The sequence below is a fragment of the Pinus tabuliformis genome, chromosome 1_2 (assembly GCF_031772625.1).
Source record: "Pinus tabuliformis cultivar Carrire ecotype Pingquan chromosome 1_2, CPIR1, whole genome shotgun sequence".
Taxonomy (NCBI): domain Eukaryota; kingdom Viridiplantae; phylum Streptophyta; class Pinopsida; order Pinales; family Pinaceae; genus Pinus; species Pinus tabuliformis.
In genome coordinates, this window is record NC_142298.1 from 393,575,034 (window position 1) to 393,592,447 (window position 17,414).

At 41.6% G+C, this 17,414-nt stretch overlaps 1 protein-coding gene across 1 annotated transcript in view; it reads right to left on the reverse strand.

Annotated features, from left to right (window-relative positions):
* Window positions 1–17,414, reverse strand: part of LOC149206020 (Protein kinase superfamily protein) — a 374,025-nt gene that overhangs the window by 124,882 nt on the left and 231,729 nt on the right. The gene's annotated exons all lie outside the window — the stretch shown is intronic.

Here is a 17,414-nt window from a genome sequence, read left to right on the forward strand (position 1 = left end):
GAAATTTTTTGCGTGGTAGATTTGGGCATATTTCAATACTATGAAACTGTGGGGCATTTTTTGCCCAGATTGGGCAATTTGCACTTGTTGGGGCCCGGGGGTCACTGGGGGTCAGTGGATTCAAACCAAACACTTTCTGGGTTTTTATGGGTTTAGTGAGAGGAGTTTGATGCTAATTTTGCAAATTTTTCTAGGCAGTATTTCTAGCGAAAATTAGTGCTTCAGTCAGCAAACAACAACAAAAATTGTTGGAGAAGGGTGCAGTTTACTCTGGGACCATTTCCACTAATTGGGTCCGTCAGGTGTTTCTGGGTTTGGGGGCTTATTAAAAAGAGGTGCCAACTAAAATTTCATAATTTTTTTAGCACATGTGAGGCTAGTATATCCATTTCCCTTCAGCGACAACGTCCAAATTTTCCAGGGCAGCACAAAGATTTTCTGGGTTGGGTCATTGCAACTTGTGGGCATCTTACTCCCACCTGGGTTTGCCATTGCTTGCTATAGCAAGCTAAGGTGCCATTGTTCCACTCATTTTGTACCTAATTTCATTCATAATTAATAAATGACTTAGCTTCCATTTATTTTTCCTTGTACATAATTGTAATTTGTGGATGTGTTAAATTCACTTGTTCATAGTGCATGCTTATGTTTACACTCAATATTTCCATTTAGGAATACTACAATGATCAACAAAGAACCAATAGGATATCAAAGAGGCAAGCTAGGGTTAAGTAAGAAATAGTTTTGAATGGCTGAAAATGCATATGATAGCGATAGATACCAAGAAATTAGCCCTAATTTTAGGGTCAAAATATGCAATTAATGTTAGATTTTTCCTTCTAGTATTTATTAAAACCAATCCCTTCAATAGATAAATAACATATGGACATAAAATTGCTCGAAATGATTTTAAGCTAACCCTAACCCTAGTTACCATAAGATTAAAAAAGAAAGAGAAATTTATAATGAAAAACACTTAGTAGTCTAGTGTCTTTATTTGGTTTGGAAATGGAGTAAATTAGGGCAAGTTCAATCATAGAGGACCTTGGATGAAGAGGGTGGAAGAATGAATTTCCTCACTTCGAAACCCTAGAGACCAAGAGTGAAGACATAGCCGGCAGTAGACTTCCGATCATCAGGGTCACCAGCCCAATCAGAATCAGTGAAACCAACTAACAGAGGAGCTGCTTTGGCACTGTAATGAATCCCAAACTGTACTGTACCTCGAACATAACGAAGTATTCTTTTAGCTGCTTTCCAATGACTTTCACGGGGATTTTGCATAAAACGAGCAACAAGGCCAACAACAAAGGAAAGATCAGGACGAGTATGGGTTAAATACAAGAGTTTTCCGACAAGTTGACGGTATAAGGTAGCATCAACTTCAGGAGAAGTACAAGAGAATGAAAGTTTGACTCCAGACTGAAAGGGAGAAGGGGCTGGCTTACAGTCTTCCATGTGAAAATGACGAAGAATATCACAAGCATACTTGGACTGGGAAAGGAAAATACCCTCTTGGGATTGCAAGACTTGAAGACCGAGAAAATAGTGTAAGTGTCCTAAGTCTGTCATTTCAAATTTCTTTTTAAGGCTGGACTTCACATGGTTTATAAGGTTGGGATCACTACCAGTAAGAATAAGATCATCAACATAAAGAACAAGGATGATAAGAGAGTTGCCCACTTTCTTGGTGTAGACAGTATTGTCAGAATGACACCTAGAAAAGCCAGATTCTAAAAGAAAGCTATCCATTTTGGCATACCAAGCCCGAGGAGCTTGCTTGAGGCCATAAAGGGATTTCTTAAGTCGACAAACAAGGCTGGAGTCTGTTTGTATGAAGCCAATGGGTTGTTCCATATAGATTTCTTCCTGCAAGTCCCCATGCAAGAAGGCAGATTTAACATCCATTTGATGGAGTTCCCATTTTAAAGAGGCAGCAAGGGAAAGAACAAGGCGGATAGAGTTCATTTTGGCAACAGGGGAGAAGGTTTCAGTGTAGTCAATGCCTTCGACCTGTGAAAAGCCCTTAGCAACGAGACGAGCTTTATGTTTATCAACTTTCCCATCTGGTCCATACTTGGTTCTGTAAACCCATTTACATCTAACAAGTTTGCGTCCCTTTGGTAGAGGAACAAGATCCCATGTATCATTTGTCATTAATGAATGATATTCTTCATTCATAGCTGCTTCCCAATGTGGATGGCCTGAAGCTTCTGCAAAAGTGTCAGGATCATGATTTACTGGAGCTTGAGCCAGTAAAGAAGAGGCTCTTTCAAACTGAGAACGTGTACGTCGCTGATCTGTAGGATCACCGGCAAGATCACCTGCTGCATCCCGAGTAGCACGGACCCATCTTGGAAGTTGAGGATCCTGAGAAGGTGGGGGAGGATTATCATCCTCGCTTTCATCATCTGAAGAAGAAATGTTTTCAAAAGTAGAAGAGAGAGGAAGAGGTGGCACATCCGCCGGACTAGGCTCGCAGGCCGATTTATTTTCATCAAATTTTACATCTCTTCTAATGATAACATTTTTGGACTTAAATGGAATAAGTCTATAACCTTTTACATCTTCAGAATATCCAACAAAAGTACATTTCTCACTCTTAGGTTCTAAAGCTTTATGCTTTTCATCTGGAATATGGGCCCATGCTTCACTTCCAAACACACGAAAGTGACTTACATCTGGTTTAATGGAACTCCAAGCTTCTTCTGGAGTGATATTCTCTAGAACCTTAGTAGGAGTGCGATTGATTATATAATTTGCACAATTAATTGCTTCGGCCCAAAAACTAAGACTGAGTCCTTTAGATTGCAGCATACAATTAGCCATTTCCTTTAAGGTGCGATTTTTCCTTTCAGCTACACCATTTTGTTGTGGAGTGTATGGAACAGTATGTTGCATTTGAATTCCATTTTCGGTGCAAAAGTTGATGAATGTGTTTTTAACATATTCTCCACCATTATCAGTTCTTAGCTTAAGAATTTGATGTCCAGATTGTTTTTCAACAAATGCTTTGAAGGCCAAAAAAGTGGTAAATACTTCGCTCTTGAGTTTTAAGAAGTATACCCAAGTGCGTCTGGAGAAATCATCAATGAAAGTTAAGAAGTACTTGCAGCGAGAGAATGAAGCAACAGGAAGAGGACCACATAAATCACTGTGCACAAGTTGTAAAGGGGCTGAGGCGTGCCAAGAGGCACGTTTGTCAAAACTGTCCCGATGATGTTTTCCGAGTACACATCCGGAACAAACACCATCTCTGCAAGATACCATAGGAAGACCTGTCACCATATTTTCTTTACATAGATGCTGAAGGGAGCGATAGTTTAAGTGACCAAATCGCTCATGCCAAAGTTTGCTCACTTCATCATTATGAGCAACAAATACTGAGGGAAGATTGGATGACCCAAAGTTGTGAAACTTATACAACCTTTTGGAATCATCAGCAAGACCAGTAGCTAGAATCTGTTTAGGATCTTTTAGATCCTTGATTACAACATCATGAGGTGAAAATTCAACAATTTTACCTTCACCTGAATGAGTTATCTGATAGACAGATAGAAGGTTGCAGGATAAGGTTGGAACACATAATACATCATTAAACTGACCATTGTCTAGATGAACAGTTCCAGTCCCTACAACATTAAGAGATCTATCATCACCAATATATATATTTTTGGTGTTACAATCATTTAAAGAAGAAAACATGGCTTGGTTTTTGGCCATGTGACAAGAGGCTCCAGAGTCAATGAGCCACTCATGAGAATGAGAAGAAGAAGAAGATACATTTAATGCATAACCAGACTGAGATGATTGACAATGAGATGCAGAAAGTGCCATTCCAGAAGTTGAAGTTGAAGTAGGCTCCACATGGATGTTATGTTTCTTCATTGCGGCTTCCAAGGCTTCCATCTTCTTAAAGCATTTAGATTCTAAGTGGCCATCTCGATTACAAAAGTTACAATGTCTATCAGTCTTCTTCCATTTGTTTTTATTGGTCTTATCATTTTGCTGAAATGGTTTAGGACCATTCTTTTGAGGATATGACTTCTTAGGATTCTTTGAATTTGGTTGTTGCTGGGCGGCTAACGCTTTCGTGGAAGAGTTTCCAAGATTAAGAAGACCAAGGTGTAAGAGTTTTTCTTGTTCTCTTATTAAGGAATCACAAAAGGAGTCAAAGGAAGGGGGCTTGTAGTCTTGTCCTTGACAAATGAAAGCTTCTCTTGTAGAATGGAAAGTGGAAACAAATACAGAGTAGGCTGGTCCCAACTTAGTAAGGATGGAATAAATAAGGTTACCATCGTCTTTCTTAACTTTAACACCTTCCAGGAGATATCTAAGGTTCTTGAATTTGGACAAGAAATCTTCAATGCAAGAAAAATTATTAGGATCCAAAGTAAGCAGCTCATTTTCAAGTTAATGGGCTCTAATTTCATTTTTAATCCCAAAAACTTTAGCAAGTTTTTCTAATGCTTCATGAGGAGTCTCAAGTTCTGCAATGTGGAATCTAAGATCAGGAGAAATAGACATCCCTATCAAACTACGTGCTTGATCTTGTCTATTTTCCCATTTTGCCGCCTTGTCTTCATCTTTTGGTTTCTTCTCTTGGTCTGTGGCTATTCTGAAGAGACCTTTACTTCTAAGTAAATCTTCGATGTAGGCTACCCATTGGAAGTAGTTAGTGCTGTCAAGAATGACTTGGCATGGGCTTTCCATTTTTTTTAAAACAAACTGAAGCTGAAGATGCTGAAAGTAGGTGTTCCAATGGATAGATCTCGAAAAAATAGGCGGTTTTAAAAAAAACGGCTCTGAAAAAGACTTCCGGATGAAGAAGTTATGGCTTTTTGAAAAATAATTGTTGAAGTTGCCGGCAAAGTGCGCGAATGTGCGGGAATGAAAAAATCCGCCCCCACAAAATGGAGACTTGAACCCAAGACCTCTACTCTCTTAAAATAGCTTTGAACCAATTGATCTATACAAAAAATTTGAGAGAGAGAGAGAGAGAGAGGGGGGGGGGGGGGGGGCTCGGTTTGCGTGCTTGCCTTGAGAAAGCTCTTTTTCCCTACAAAACACAAAACACAAAACCCAACACGAATATGCAAAGAAAAACGAACCTTGCGGCTCGAAGTTAGCTTTAGCCAAAAAACTAGAAATTTTAAAAAAAAATCTCAAAGTTAGCTTTAGCCGAAAAACTAAATATTTTTCTCAATGTTTCTAATTTTCCGAGATCACACTAAGGTGCAGGGAAAAGAGCATACGCATGAGAAAAATCCTTCCTTTCTGTTTCTGATTTGCCCAGATCGCACAGAGTCACAGGGCAAAGAGCATACGCAGAAATGAAAGGTATAGATCCGGAAAAAAAAGGCTAAATAAACTGAGACCGAAATAAGCAGAGAGAAAATAACAGTAAACTGCAAAAAAAAACACTGTATACCTCCCGATCTGAAAAATGACGCAGCTAGGGCTACCGGAAACCTTTTCGCGTGAAACGAAAGGGGTTCCTCACTGGAACAGATGCTCCGAACGCAACAGAGCAGTCCTCTCGGCCCGAAAGCAGTCAGAAACAGCAGATCTAGGAAACGACAGCCGCATGCAGTTCTACCGGCTTCAGATTTGGATCACCAACGGACGCGGCCCTCAAATAGCTCTGATACCATGTAGGAATTTACAGGGTAAGTTCCACAGGAAGAATACCAAAAGGACACCACTCACAACCAGATCTCAAATCAATACACCAGTATTTTTGACGTGGTTAAAACCCTCAGAGTGCAAGGAGGGAAACAGTCCACGGCCTGTCCCAACGTGGGTACTACAGGCAATTTATTAATCAAAGAATGAAAATTTACATAAGCTTCTCTCATGCACGGATTACCCGAACAATGACCCTCCATGCGCTTTAAATAGAACTCATGGACCAATCGGGTGTCAAGCCACGGATCAAGTGTCGGTAATACCGAGGTGAGAGTGAGCCGTCGGATCACTACATATCGTGACCGTCGAATTGCAAGTTACAAAATGTACAACGGTAAAGAAACACACTTTACCTAACTCTATACTAGACCAAGTTGAACTTAACTATATCCTATGTGTCGGAATATCCTAACAATTTTAATTTGAAAGGATGCATGAACCAAGTTCATTTGATGAATTTTTGCAAGACAAATTTTACATACCATAGAAAATCAAGATTTCAAGAAAAAGTATTGCACGTTTTAATATGGCACACATAGAAACCCTAATTTCAAAAATATAGCATGCAAAATGAAAGATAAGAGATTAAATTTGCACAATTCCAACAAGAATCTCTTCAATCAATCCCGAAAGCCTCTCCATGCAAAAATATCCATCCCAATAACATTCACTCCACAAATGATCACATAACATCCAAGAACAAAGAAAAAAGCTAGTGCACATTCCTTTAGAGAAGAAGAATTGAGGGAATGATGATTATGAATAATGACAAGTGAATTCCCTCTTTGAAGCTTCCAACTAGGTCAAGGTTCACAAGTCGACTTTAAGATAACTCAAAAACATAATAAAAATGCTAAAATAAACCACACATGTCGAAACAAAGATTTTGCACAATAACATCATCCTCTAAGAATGATCAATCTCTATTAAGCAAATGTTGAGATGGTCCATGCGTGCTCCTCACTCCAAGAAGTCATCAAAGTGCATGGGTACATCTCGAAATGGAACTTCCTGTTGATTTCTTGTAGCATTGGATGTGCTCTAAGTCTCAAAATTTGCAAGGAAGCTTAGACACATGCATTCTCCAATACCCAGATATTGTTTTGGGAAATTTTGTTGAAATTTCTAAGTCTGACACGTTAGAAATCCCTACTGCATTATTTAGTTTAATTTATCCTACTTGTCCATTCCATTAACAAGTTATTTATAAATATAAATACTGAAATAAACACAAATGCAGCCTTAACTCATGTACAGATCAGCAACGAAAATAACTAAGACAAACACACAAGGGACACCGTTATGTTTGGGCAATCGTCCACGGAAAAACCCAATGAGGGAAAATTGGTGCAGCAATTCTGAGGGTTTTATTATTATGCAGATTCTTGAGTACAACTAGGGTGCCAGAAATGGCTCACCCAACAAAGATTGTTACACGGCAGTAATACCTCTTCTCGGAGACAGATATTCAGCCTCTCAGCTCTAGTCTGCCCCACGAAAATCCTTCTGGCACTTCCTCTTGGCCCTACGTCAGCTCTGATAGCTTCAACGTAGATCCTGAAGCCTCTGCGTCAGCTCTTGGCCCCTCTGCATCACCCACGCAGGCCTCTCTGCGTCTGCGTCAGCCTCTTCGGTCTCTACGCTGACCCTCTGGCACTATCCCTGCCTCTCTGCTATGTACTCACTGCCCGTCTCTACAACAAACCACTAGCTCGAATTTTCTCATCAAGCCCTGCTCCAAAAAATCGAACTAACTGATCAGTTTGGTGTATCTCCAACTGACCCTCAAGCCTCCTCTTATACTTTTCCTGTTGAGTCTTCAACGATCGAGATTAAGTCTAATCAACGGCTAAGATTAGATTTGGCTTGATCCATGTCATTTAAATTATCTCACCCTATTTTATATTAATACTCATTAATATTTTAAATTTCCTAAGTTCAGACTTAGGAACCCATTAAAAATATTAATTATTTTAATATCTCCCCAACTGGGTGGAATTTTCCCAAACCATTTATGGGTCTTGGAGATCTTATTTGCCTTAGCCTCTCCACCAATTTTCATGGCTAGAGAACATCCGATGCTACCACAAATCAACAAATTCCACACGGAGACAGTTTTATTAAAATAATTAATTATTTTTAATGGGACCCTAAGTCTAAACTTAGGAAATCAAAATAACTAATGGGTATTAATCTAGACTGTGGGTGTAACTTCTAAAAGAATGTGGAGATTAAGTCAATACGATCCTAGCCATTGATTAGGATTTAATCTGAGTCATTGATTGATCAACGAGAGGATTATAAGAGGAGGCTTGATGGGAACTTGGAGAACACACTGAGTGAGTTAAAAGATAGAATTTCTAAAGTAGAGCAGCGGTCGGAGAGAGATTCGAAGTGAGCTTTTGTAGTGAGGGGCAGTGAGTATCCAAAAGAAGGAAGTTTTCCTGGAACAGAAAGTACGAGGCAGAGAGAGGGCAGAACAACGTCCAGAGAGAGGTAGACGGTGGCCCAAGCAGAGCTGACATAGTGGCAGCGCAGGCCTTAGAGGGAGATCGAATTCCTGCTGAGAAAATTTAGTTTCAGTACCCGGGAGCTGGGGTTTGAGATCGGGAAGCAGAGATTCGGATTTTCCAGCCAGCTGAGGGTCCAGAGAAGGAGCAGCGTGATACCTAGCAGGGGTGACGCAGTTCTGCACAGAGGCTCTAGTTCAGCTTGATCAAACTCAGATTCTCCCAATGACAGGGTGAGAGCACTTCACCATTCGTTTTGTCCAGTTTCTCTCTGTATCGGATTGCTAGTTGAGCATCCAAGAATTGTACTCAGATTTACTACTGCATAATAATAAAACCCTCAGATTTGCTGCATCGGTTTTCCCGCATTGGGTTTTCTGAGGACATTTGCCCAAAAATAACGGTGTTATTGTGTTGTATTTCCTTTCTTGCCCAGTCTCTTGTTTCCGCATATAAATTAATTAAGTGAAGGCTGCAGTGTATGCACTTCAATATTTGTCGTAGGAAACTGCAAATAACTTGTTCATGTAAATCTAACAAGTAGGAGAAATATCATCAGTTGCTGCAGTAGGGATTCCGGTTTAGGATTTTTCACATGATATCAGAGCTGCAGGTGGAACAAGAAGAGCAGTGCCAGATAACCCAACATTGAGCAGAAGAGGGAGATTGAAAAGCTGTAGGAAGCAGAAGTTCGAAACACCAGAGGTTTTGTGCAGTTCTTAGCCAGAGGGCTGAAATTTCGAGGCAATCTCTCTCTGAGTGAGTCGACGGAGAGAAGGGCTTCCAAATTGAATTTTTTCCAGGGCAGAGGGAGCAGTGCTAAAGCCTCAGCGTGAGGAGAAGCTGGTGGGACGCATATTTTTCTGCAGGCAGTTTGTTGGGCAGAAAATCGTCAGAAGAGAGAGGAGAAGCACGGTTGAGGGAATTTCTTCCTTAGAGAATTCCTAGCCAAGGAATTTGAATTCTCTAGAGCTAAGCAGCGGCAGCAATTTTACTAGCTCCAACAGGGAGTGCATAGGCTAGCCCAGTAGCACCGCAGAGGAGGGAGGAGATTTTTGACATTTGTGGCAGAAATGGCAATCGGTGGCTTGAGGGATTAGGACAGGTTGGATGGGGCATCCAACTACGTCATCTGGAAGGCAATAATGTCGTTCCTTCTAGATGAGCATGCCCTCAAGACATATGTCGACAGTGTGGTGGTTGTCCCTACAGATGCGGATCCGTTGAAGAAATACAAGGCTGAGATGGCGAAGGCGAAAAGAATGATCCTCAACGAAGTGAAGGATCGTGTGGTCTATCACATTGCTAACAGAGGGACTACGCATGAGATGTGAGACGCTTTGTCTATGTTATATCAGGGATCTTCCGAGCAACAAAAGATGTACCTTGAACAAAAGTTGAGATCTACTCAGATGCAGAAGGGGGAGCATGTGGATCCATTCCTGACGAAGCTTCAAGAGACCCGTGATGAATTGTCTGTTGTGGGGCATACACCACAAGATTCAAAGTTGGTTAGACTGGCACTCAATTTTGTCTCAAATGAGTGGCAAGTCTTTGTCCAAAGTATCTTGGGCAGAGCAGCTTTGCCAAATTGGGATGAGATGTGGGAAGCTCTAAAACAAGAGGAGCTGAGGACAGACTTAGTCAAGGTTAAACTCGACGAAAGAAGCAGCAGCGGGTTGAAGCCCAAGGAGGAGGAGGAGAATGCAACCCTTGCATCGAAGGGATAGTAGGAGCAACAGAGACGTAAGAAGGACGTAAGATCAAGTGTTTCAGGGTGTGGTGAGATGGGTCACTACGCTACATAGTGTCCTCTCAGGAAGAAGGACAAGGATGAGAAACACGATCCGAAGGTTGCGCGTGCAAAGATCAAGGAGAAGGAGTTTGTCATGACAGTCGAGATACCTCCAAGAGGGAGTTGGGCTGATTTAGAGTTGTAGTTCGAAAGAGCTACAGATGGGCAAGATCCTTGAGGAACCCACCTCTCGAATCAATTCTTTGCTACAGGAGCCCAGATCAGAGGTAGCAGGATGGACTAGATCCGGGCTTACCTTTGAAATGTCCTTTAGACCCAAAATTATTTCTCTTTTTGGCATGAGCAGATAAAGCAGTGGGCTTGCCTCTATTTGAAGGCATTTCTTGCTCCACCATTCTTGTCTCTTCTTGAATACATCTCAACATCAATTCTTCAAATCCTGGAATTCGATCATTATTGAGAATAGTGGTTCTAAATATATGCCACTCTGGTGGGAGCCCTCCAAGGGTAGTGATAGTAAGTTCCCTGTCAGGAATGACTTCTCCAATCGATAGAAGATCATTCTTGATCTTAGTGATCCTTAAGAAGTAGGATTGAATATCCTCGTCCTTGCCCTTCTTAATATCCTTCAACCTATTTTTGAGGAACAAAACTTGATTTGCATCACTAACCTTGAACATGCTTACCAATCTGTCGTAGATCTCCTTGCCACTTGGAGATGGTCAAGTCGGAGATGTAGTCCACCAGACGCTTGTTAATGGAATATCTGATAATCTTCTTCGCTTTGACTTCACCCTTAGTGTACTTGTTCTTTGTAGCAGTCGGTACATTTGATGGAGGCTCAGGGATTTTACCCTTCACATAGTCCAACACTTCTTGTTCTTCCAATGTCAGATCAAGATACATCTTCCATCCATGATAGTCAAACTTTTCACGGAGCTTGTCTTCAACCAAGAAGTGGGATGAGGAACCCATTGAGCCTTTTGTCCTTTCCAACTGTCTTCGATGATTGCTCTTTTACTCTTGCTTGGGCTTTGTCTTCACCTCAGCTCTGATACCATGTTAATTTTGGTATGTTCTATGCTTAAGAGCAATTCACTTCAAATTTCTTATTAGCCCAATATCAATTTCCAAATTGGCAATCACATCAACTTGATAGTAAAATACAGATAGAACATAAACATAAACAGTAGAAGACAAGCCAAGACAAGAGGACACAAATGTGGCACCAGCCAAGGACAAACCCCAATGTGGGGAAACCCTTGATCAATTCTTCTTATAATCTTCAATAGTTCAGTAGAGAGAGAGAGAGATAGTACAAATATACAAAACTGATATTTTATGACAGAAACAGCAAACCCTAACCAGCAAAGTCAAAGCTGGTCAAACAGGTCAGATTTGACCTCCAATCAACTTGGTCAATAGCCCAGTCAACTCAGCCTCCAATGGCAAGGAGAAGCAACCCAAAATAGTCCGAAAATCCCAATCAAACTTCGGTCAACAGCAGTCAAGCCTACGGCCAGCCCGAGCACAGTCAACACTGGTCAACGCAGGGTCAAAGAGAGGTCAAGAAGGTTGTCCAAAATTGCGACCTTGCCAAGGAGAGGCAGCCTAACCCAATCCGCAATCAAGAAGAGTCAACACTGGTCAAAACGTTGTCCAAAACCCTCCTACCGCTTTGGTCAAACTCAGTCAACACTGCCCTAAACAGAAAATTAGACTTCCTTCTTCGCACGTGTGAGAGAAGCAGCTCTAGAAATGCGTACCCAAACAAGAGAGGAGCGAGAAGGATGAATGGACGATATGATGAAATAATGCCACAAGGTCTCCTCTTATATGCAACGTTGAGGTTAAGTTGGGGGTAAAAGTGATTGTTTTTCTTGCTTGTCGACCTTGACAAATTGTCAATAATATAAATAAATTCATATCTCCATAAATACATGTCAGAATTGGATGATCTTTAGATCAATCCTACACCTCTCGGAGACCCATATGGAGTTTGGCCCTAGTTTCCAATTTTAACAAACTACCTTCAAGGCATAGTCCTTGATGTAATTCTTGTCTAAGACTGCCAGGATCTTGGCCTTCCAGATGACAAAATTGGATGCTCCATCCAATTTATCTTGATCACTCAGTCCAATGACTGTTGTCTCTTCTCAAATCAAGTGTAGAACAAGTTCTCTTCTCCCTCTCTTACTGCTGCCCCAGCAAGACTCGGATTTGGATTTTAGCGCTAGAAATCCTCTAAGGAACAAGTTCTTTCCAGACTCCCTCTGAGTCCTAATTTCCTTCACGGAAATCCTCCCGCCAAATGTCAAATCACTCCTCTCCAATCCTCCTTTACTGCTGCTCAGCACCTCGGATCTAGATTTCTTTGGCCAAAAATCTATCAAGGCAGTCACTCCCTCTACCTTGGCTCTGTGTCCTCAAACACTATTTTGCACCAACAACAACAACATTCCACCAGCACCACAAATTGAAACTACACTGCTTCTCCTGCCCCGACAACTGACTAACCAGAGCCTCTCAGGCTCTGCGTTGGCCCAGAGAGCTGACGCAATCACTGCGTGAGCTCCTCTTGGGTACTGCGTCATCCTCTATAGGCTCGAAATTCTGACGCAGGCACTGCGTGAGCCTCTACGTCACTCCTTCAGCTGCTCCTCTGGCTCTGAAACAACGCTGTCACTCGGGACAGCTGCTTCTCTGTAGCATTTTCACTGGATCTCCCAGATGATGGCTTCAGTGTCCTATGATCTGCAATGCTCTGATACCATGTGAAAATTTCTAAATCTACACATCAGGGGCCCTACTGCAATCACTGGTTTATCATCTCCTACTTGTTTTTACATTCAACAAGTTTATTTAATTATTTAAACACTAATGAAAACAATACAACAGACTACACTGACATACAAATCATAAACTGAAATAGATATGAGACAAACAGACAAGGCACACCGTTATTTTTGGACAACACGTCCGCAGAAAAACCCAATGCGAGAAAACTGGTGCAACAGATAGAGGGTTTATATTATTAAGCAAGTAGAATCTGAGTACAACAGGTTGCCTCTCACACCGGCTAACCTTTCAGAGAAATCTCGGCAGTAAGACATACGAGGGTTTACCTCATTCTCCAATTCACAATTGATCCACTGAATGGCCTGACTCCGGAAAGCACTACGAAAATCCCAGCGCAATCTCTGCTTGAGCCAGCGTCTTGCCTCTAGGAGATTGCGTCACTCCTTCTGTTGGATAGATTTGCTGGAGGAAGACTGTTGTTTAGCCCTCCTGGCTCAGAACCTCGCTTATCTAGCAAAATCTCAAACTTTTGACGATTATCCTACACTGCCACTGCAAGAGACCCTCTTGGCCTGCGTCATCTCTGCGTGAGCCCCTTCCTAGGCTGCATAGGGTCGTAGGCCTCTGCGCTGCCTCTCTGCTTGGTACTCGTTGGCTTTGAACTCCTTTCCGATCCAACTCTCTGCTTCTTCCCCTCTCACTGCAACTCGGATCACTAGTTCGATTTTTTCAGCAAACCACGCCCCAGAAAAGTCGAACTGATTTGATCACTTGATGTATCTCCAATTGACCCTCAAGCCTCCTCTTACACTTTTCTTGTTGATGAATCAACGGCCGAGATTAAGTCCCTAATCAATGACTAAGATTAAAACAGACTTGATCCTCGTCACTTAGAAGTTTCTCACCCATATTCTTATTAATACCCATTAATATTTTTATTTTCTTAAGTTTAGACTTAGGAACCCATTAAAAATATTAATTATTTTAATAACTCCTCATCCGGGTGGAATTTATCCAAACGATTTCTAGGTCTTGGAGATCTCATGTGTTCTAGCCAATCCACAAAATTTTGAAGCTAAAGCACATCCGATGCTACCCAAAATCGACATGCAGTAGCAGCAACAACAGAGTTGCAGTGTAGATACAGTGTTGGCAACAGTACATCAAGATCAGCAGCAGCACAAATGCAACGTATATCAGAGTTGTGCAGTAGTTGGTGGGAAGCAGTAGCCAAACATCAACAACGTTATAGAGGATGGTACAGAGACAGCATGTTGTAACAGGGTGTGTAGCACTAGAACACATTCCTCGCTAAGAGGGAGTGTTAGCAATGCAGATGCAGTGTTGGTAACAGTACAACAAGGTCAACAACAACACAAATGCAGCGTATATCAGAGTTGCGCAGCAGTTGGTGGGAAGCAATAGCTAGACATCAGTAGCATGACAGAGGATGGTACAGAGACAGCGCATTGTGACAGAGTGTGCATCACTAGAACACATTCTTCGCTAAGAGGGAGTGTTCGTTTTTGTAGCATCGGATGTGTTCGAGCCACGAAATTTTGTGGAGAGGCTACAATACATGAGATATCCAAAACCCAGAAATTGTTTCTGGAAATTCCACCTAGAAGTGTCTCAATTATATTATTAACCGTTTTTTAAATATTTCCTAAGTCTAAACTTAGGGAATATGGTTAATTAATCAATACTAATTGAGATAAGGCGAGAATCATCTAGAAACTCATACGGATTGATCCAAAGATGATCATAGCCATTGATTAAGTTTTAATCTTGATTGTTGGTGCTCCAACAGAGGATTATAAGAGGAGATCGATGTGGTGATGGAAAAGACACTTGAGACACTTAGACAATTCAATTTCTTGGCAAATCGATTTCCTGAGCAGAAGCAGTCAGTTGTCGGAGAGAGCCATAGATCGAAGCAGTGAGTGAGGGGCAGGGGCACTGATCTGGAGGAGGTTTTCCAGATCCATAGAGGCAGCAGCAAGAGGGCCGAGTTATCCCAATGAGGTAGCACAGAGCTCTACGCAATAGCTTCAGAGAGGGCAATTCGATTTGTTGCAGAGAAATTCATTCTCAGATCCAGAGGTCGGGCAGAGGTTCCAAAAGGCCAAAGAGACAAATTTCTCAGCAGCAGAAGGCAGAATGACTTCATCAGAGACCAGTGAGAGGCTTGATGTCAAGCAGACTGCGCAGTGTAGCGCATAGGCTGACACAGAGGGTCAGAGAGATGATATTTCTGAAGGCAAGTTGTGTCCGAGATTGCATGTGGAGGAAGGGGAATTCCCTTCAATAATTTTGCCCAGATTTTTCTTGTTGTCGATTGCCAGTTTCAGGCATCCAGATTGTACTCAAAATTTCACTGCTGCATAGTAATAAAAACCCTCATTGCTGATCGGTTTTCCTACATTGGGTTTTTTCGGGGACTTTTGTCCAAAAATAATTGTGTTATATTTTATGTGTGGGCTAGCATTTCTCAGCTTCCAGTGTTTTATTTTTCTGCAGAATTTTATTTGTGAAGGTTGCAGTGTGTTTATTTCGATATTTGTCGTAGCAGATAGATTGTTAAATTAATTAACAATTAGGAGAAATAATACCAGTTGCTACAATAGGATTCCAGTGTAGGAATTTTCACACAATGCTAGTGTCACCTTGAAATTGATGAAACTGTTGTGGGCGACCGTCATCTAATACCACTATAGCTCCTGACACCTCATCAATGGTGGATACATCTCCTAGCACCTCACCCATTTGATGCGTGCTACTATCGCTCGAGAACTCAGTCACAACCTCGGATACCTCATCCATGTATACCTCACCAATGGATGAAATATCATCAACGGGTGTATGCTCAACTATCTTCTTGCCAGCCATCCCTACGTAATTCCACTGAATTCCCATTGATTTGTGCATGTCTCTTAGTTCACAGAACTCCCAAAAAGAGAGGGACACCTGAATTCCATGTCCCAAAGATTGGTATGCCCTCTAATTTGCTACTAATAACTCCACATTAGTTGCAATCATGTCTTACCATCTTGATGCATTATCCGTAATTTTGGGCATAATGGATTTGTTGTATAATTGAGAATGGTCATGATTCCCAATTGTGGTGTGAATCAACTGCTCCCTCGCATCAATCATCATTTGTTGCATCCTAATCACCTCATTCAAGGTTACTGCCATGTTGTTCGATTTTAATCTTTTTTGGATCCCATGACTTTTTAGCTTTTTTATTCTGGTCTTGTCATAGGATGAAGGGTTTCCCACAAGCTAAGCCAAGATTATGCTCTGATACCACTGTAATGTTCCAAAAAGGAAATAACAGTGACAAACAAAGGAAAATATACATACAACACCAAAATAATTAAACAACAATCAAACACTCACAATTTACACCGGAACTACATCAAAATTCAACCATTTTATTATATATGGAGAAGAGTACAATGCATGAAATGTGTGCACCTGGGCTTGCCAAAGCAAGCTAGAAGATCCCAGGTGAGAAAAATGCTACCCGGATGCAGACGAAAGGCTTCTCCTCAATGTTTTGCCCTGGCCCTGGAAATTCTGCAATTGTTGGCTGGAAGAAACCCTTGTTTGTGCCTCCAAAAGTGCTCAAAAAATTCCGCCAAATTAATCTTAATCACTCCACCAAAAACCCAGAAAAACCCAGAAAGGGGTTGGGAAAATTTTACTAACCCCCCAAGACCCAAACTCCAAAAGTTCTGCAAAATTAGGAGCAGACTCCTTGACCAGTGACCAACAAAACCCAGAAAGGAATTGGGCTAATTCCGACCTCTTGGAATTACCCAATTTTTGGTGCTATGCCCTTCCTGGCAAAAACTGCGTCCCCCACACTTTAGCTGCTAGATTTGGCACTTGGTCCTCCTCAATATGCTATAGAACTGCCCTGGAAAATTACCTCCGGAGTACTAGTGCCACTACTGCACAGGCCCTAGAGTGGCATATTTGGCTCTCACAAAAGCTGCAACTTCCAGCCTTGAAAATCTCCACAAATGCTAGTCCAACCTAAGGGAAATTTCTGCTAAATTCTTGAGTCAAAATAACTCTTTTCTTTACCCCAACTCAATGGTACGATTTTGATCCCTGCATCCTCCTTGGAAATTGAACTAGCTCAAGAATGGGCTGAAAGGTACCACAATCTCCAACAAATGTACCTCCCACTAAGTTCAGAAATTCCTCTTTAGGGTCGCACTCGAAGTCCACCGAAAGAGAGGCCGGAATTCCCACTTGGGAATTCCTTGTGCTAAACAACATGGATTGTCTTGGCTAAGCAGCTCAAGGGAACTAGAGTCGAATTGTTAAAATGATCAAAGATGTCCGAACGAGAGCCTCCATGCTCTATTTATAATTTTTGGCCCTCTCCTCCTTGGTGGCCCTCACTTTCCACTAGTCCGCACCTTTTCTCTTTCTCTCTCCTCTAGGAAGTGCGAATTGCTCCGTTGGGTCGAATTTACTTCCCTTGTGGCCTCTGCATTCCAATAGAGCTGTAATTTTTTATTTTTCCTAAGTCCCATATGCCAAAAATGTCTCCAAAGCCCAGATTACAACATTGTCTATGCTTAGCACCACCCCAAGCATCCGGCTGACCTCTTCAAGTGAAAAATCAAAATTAGGGTTATTAC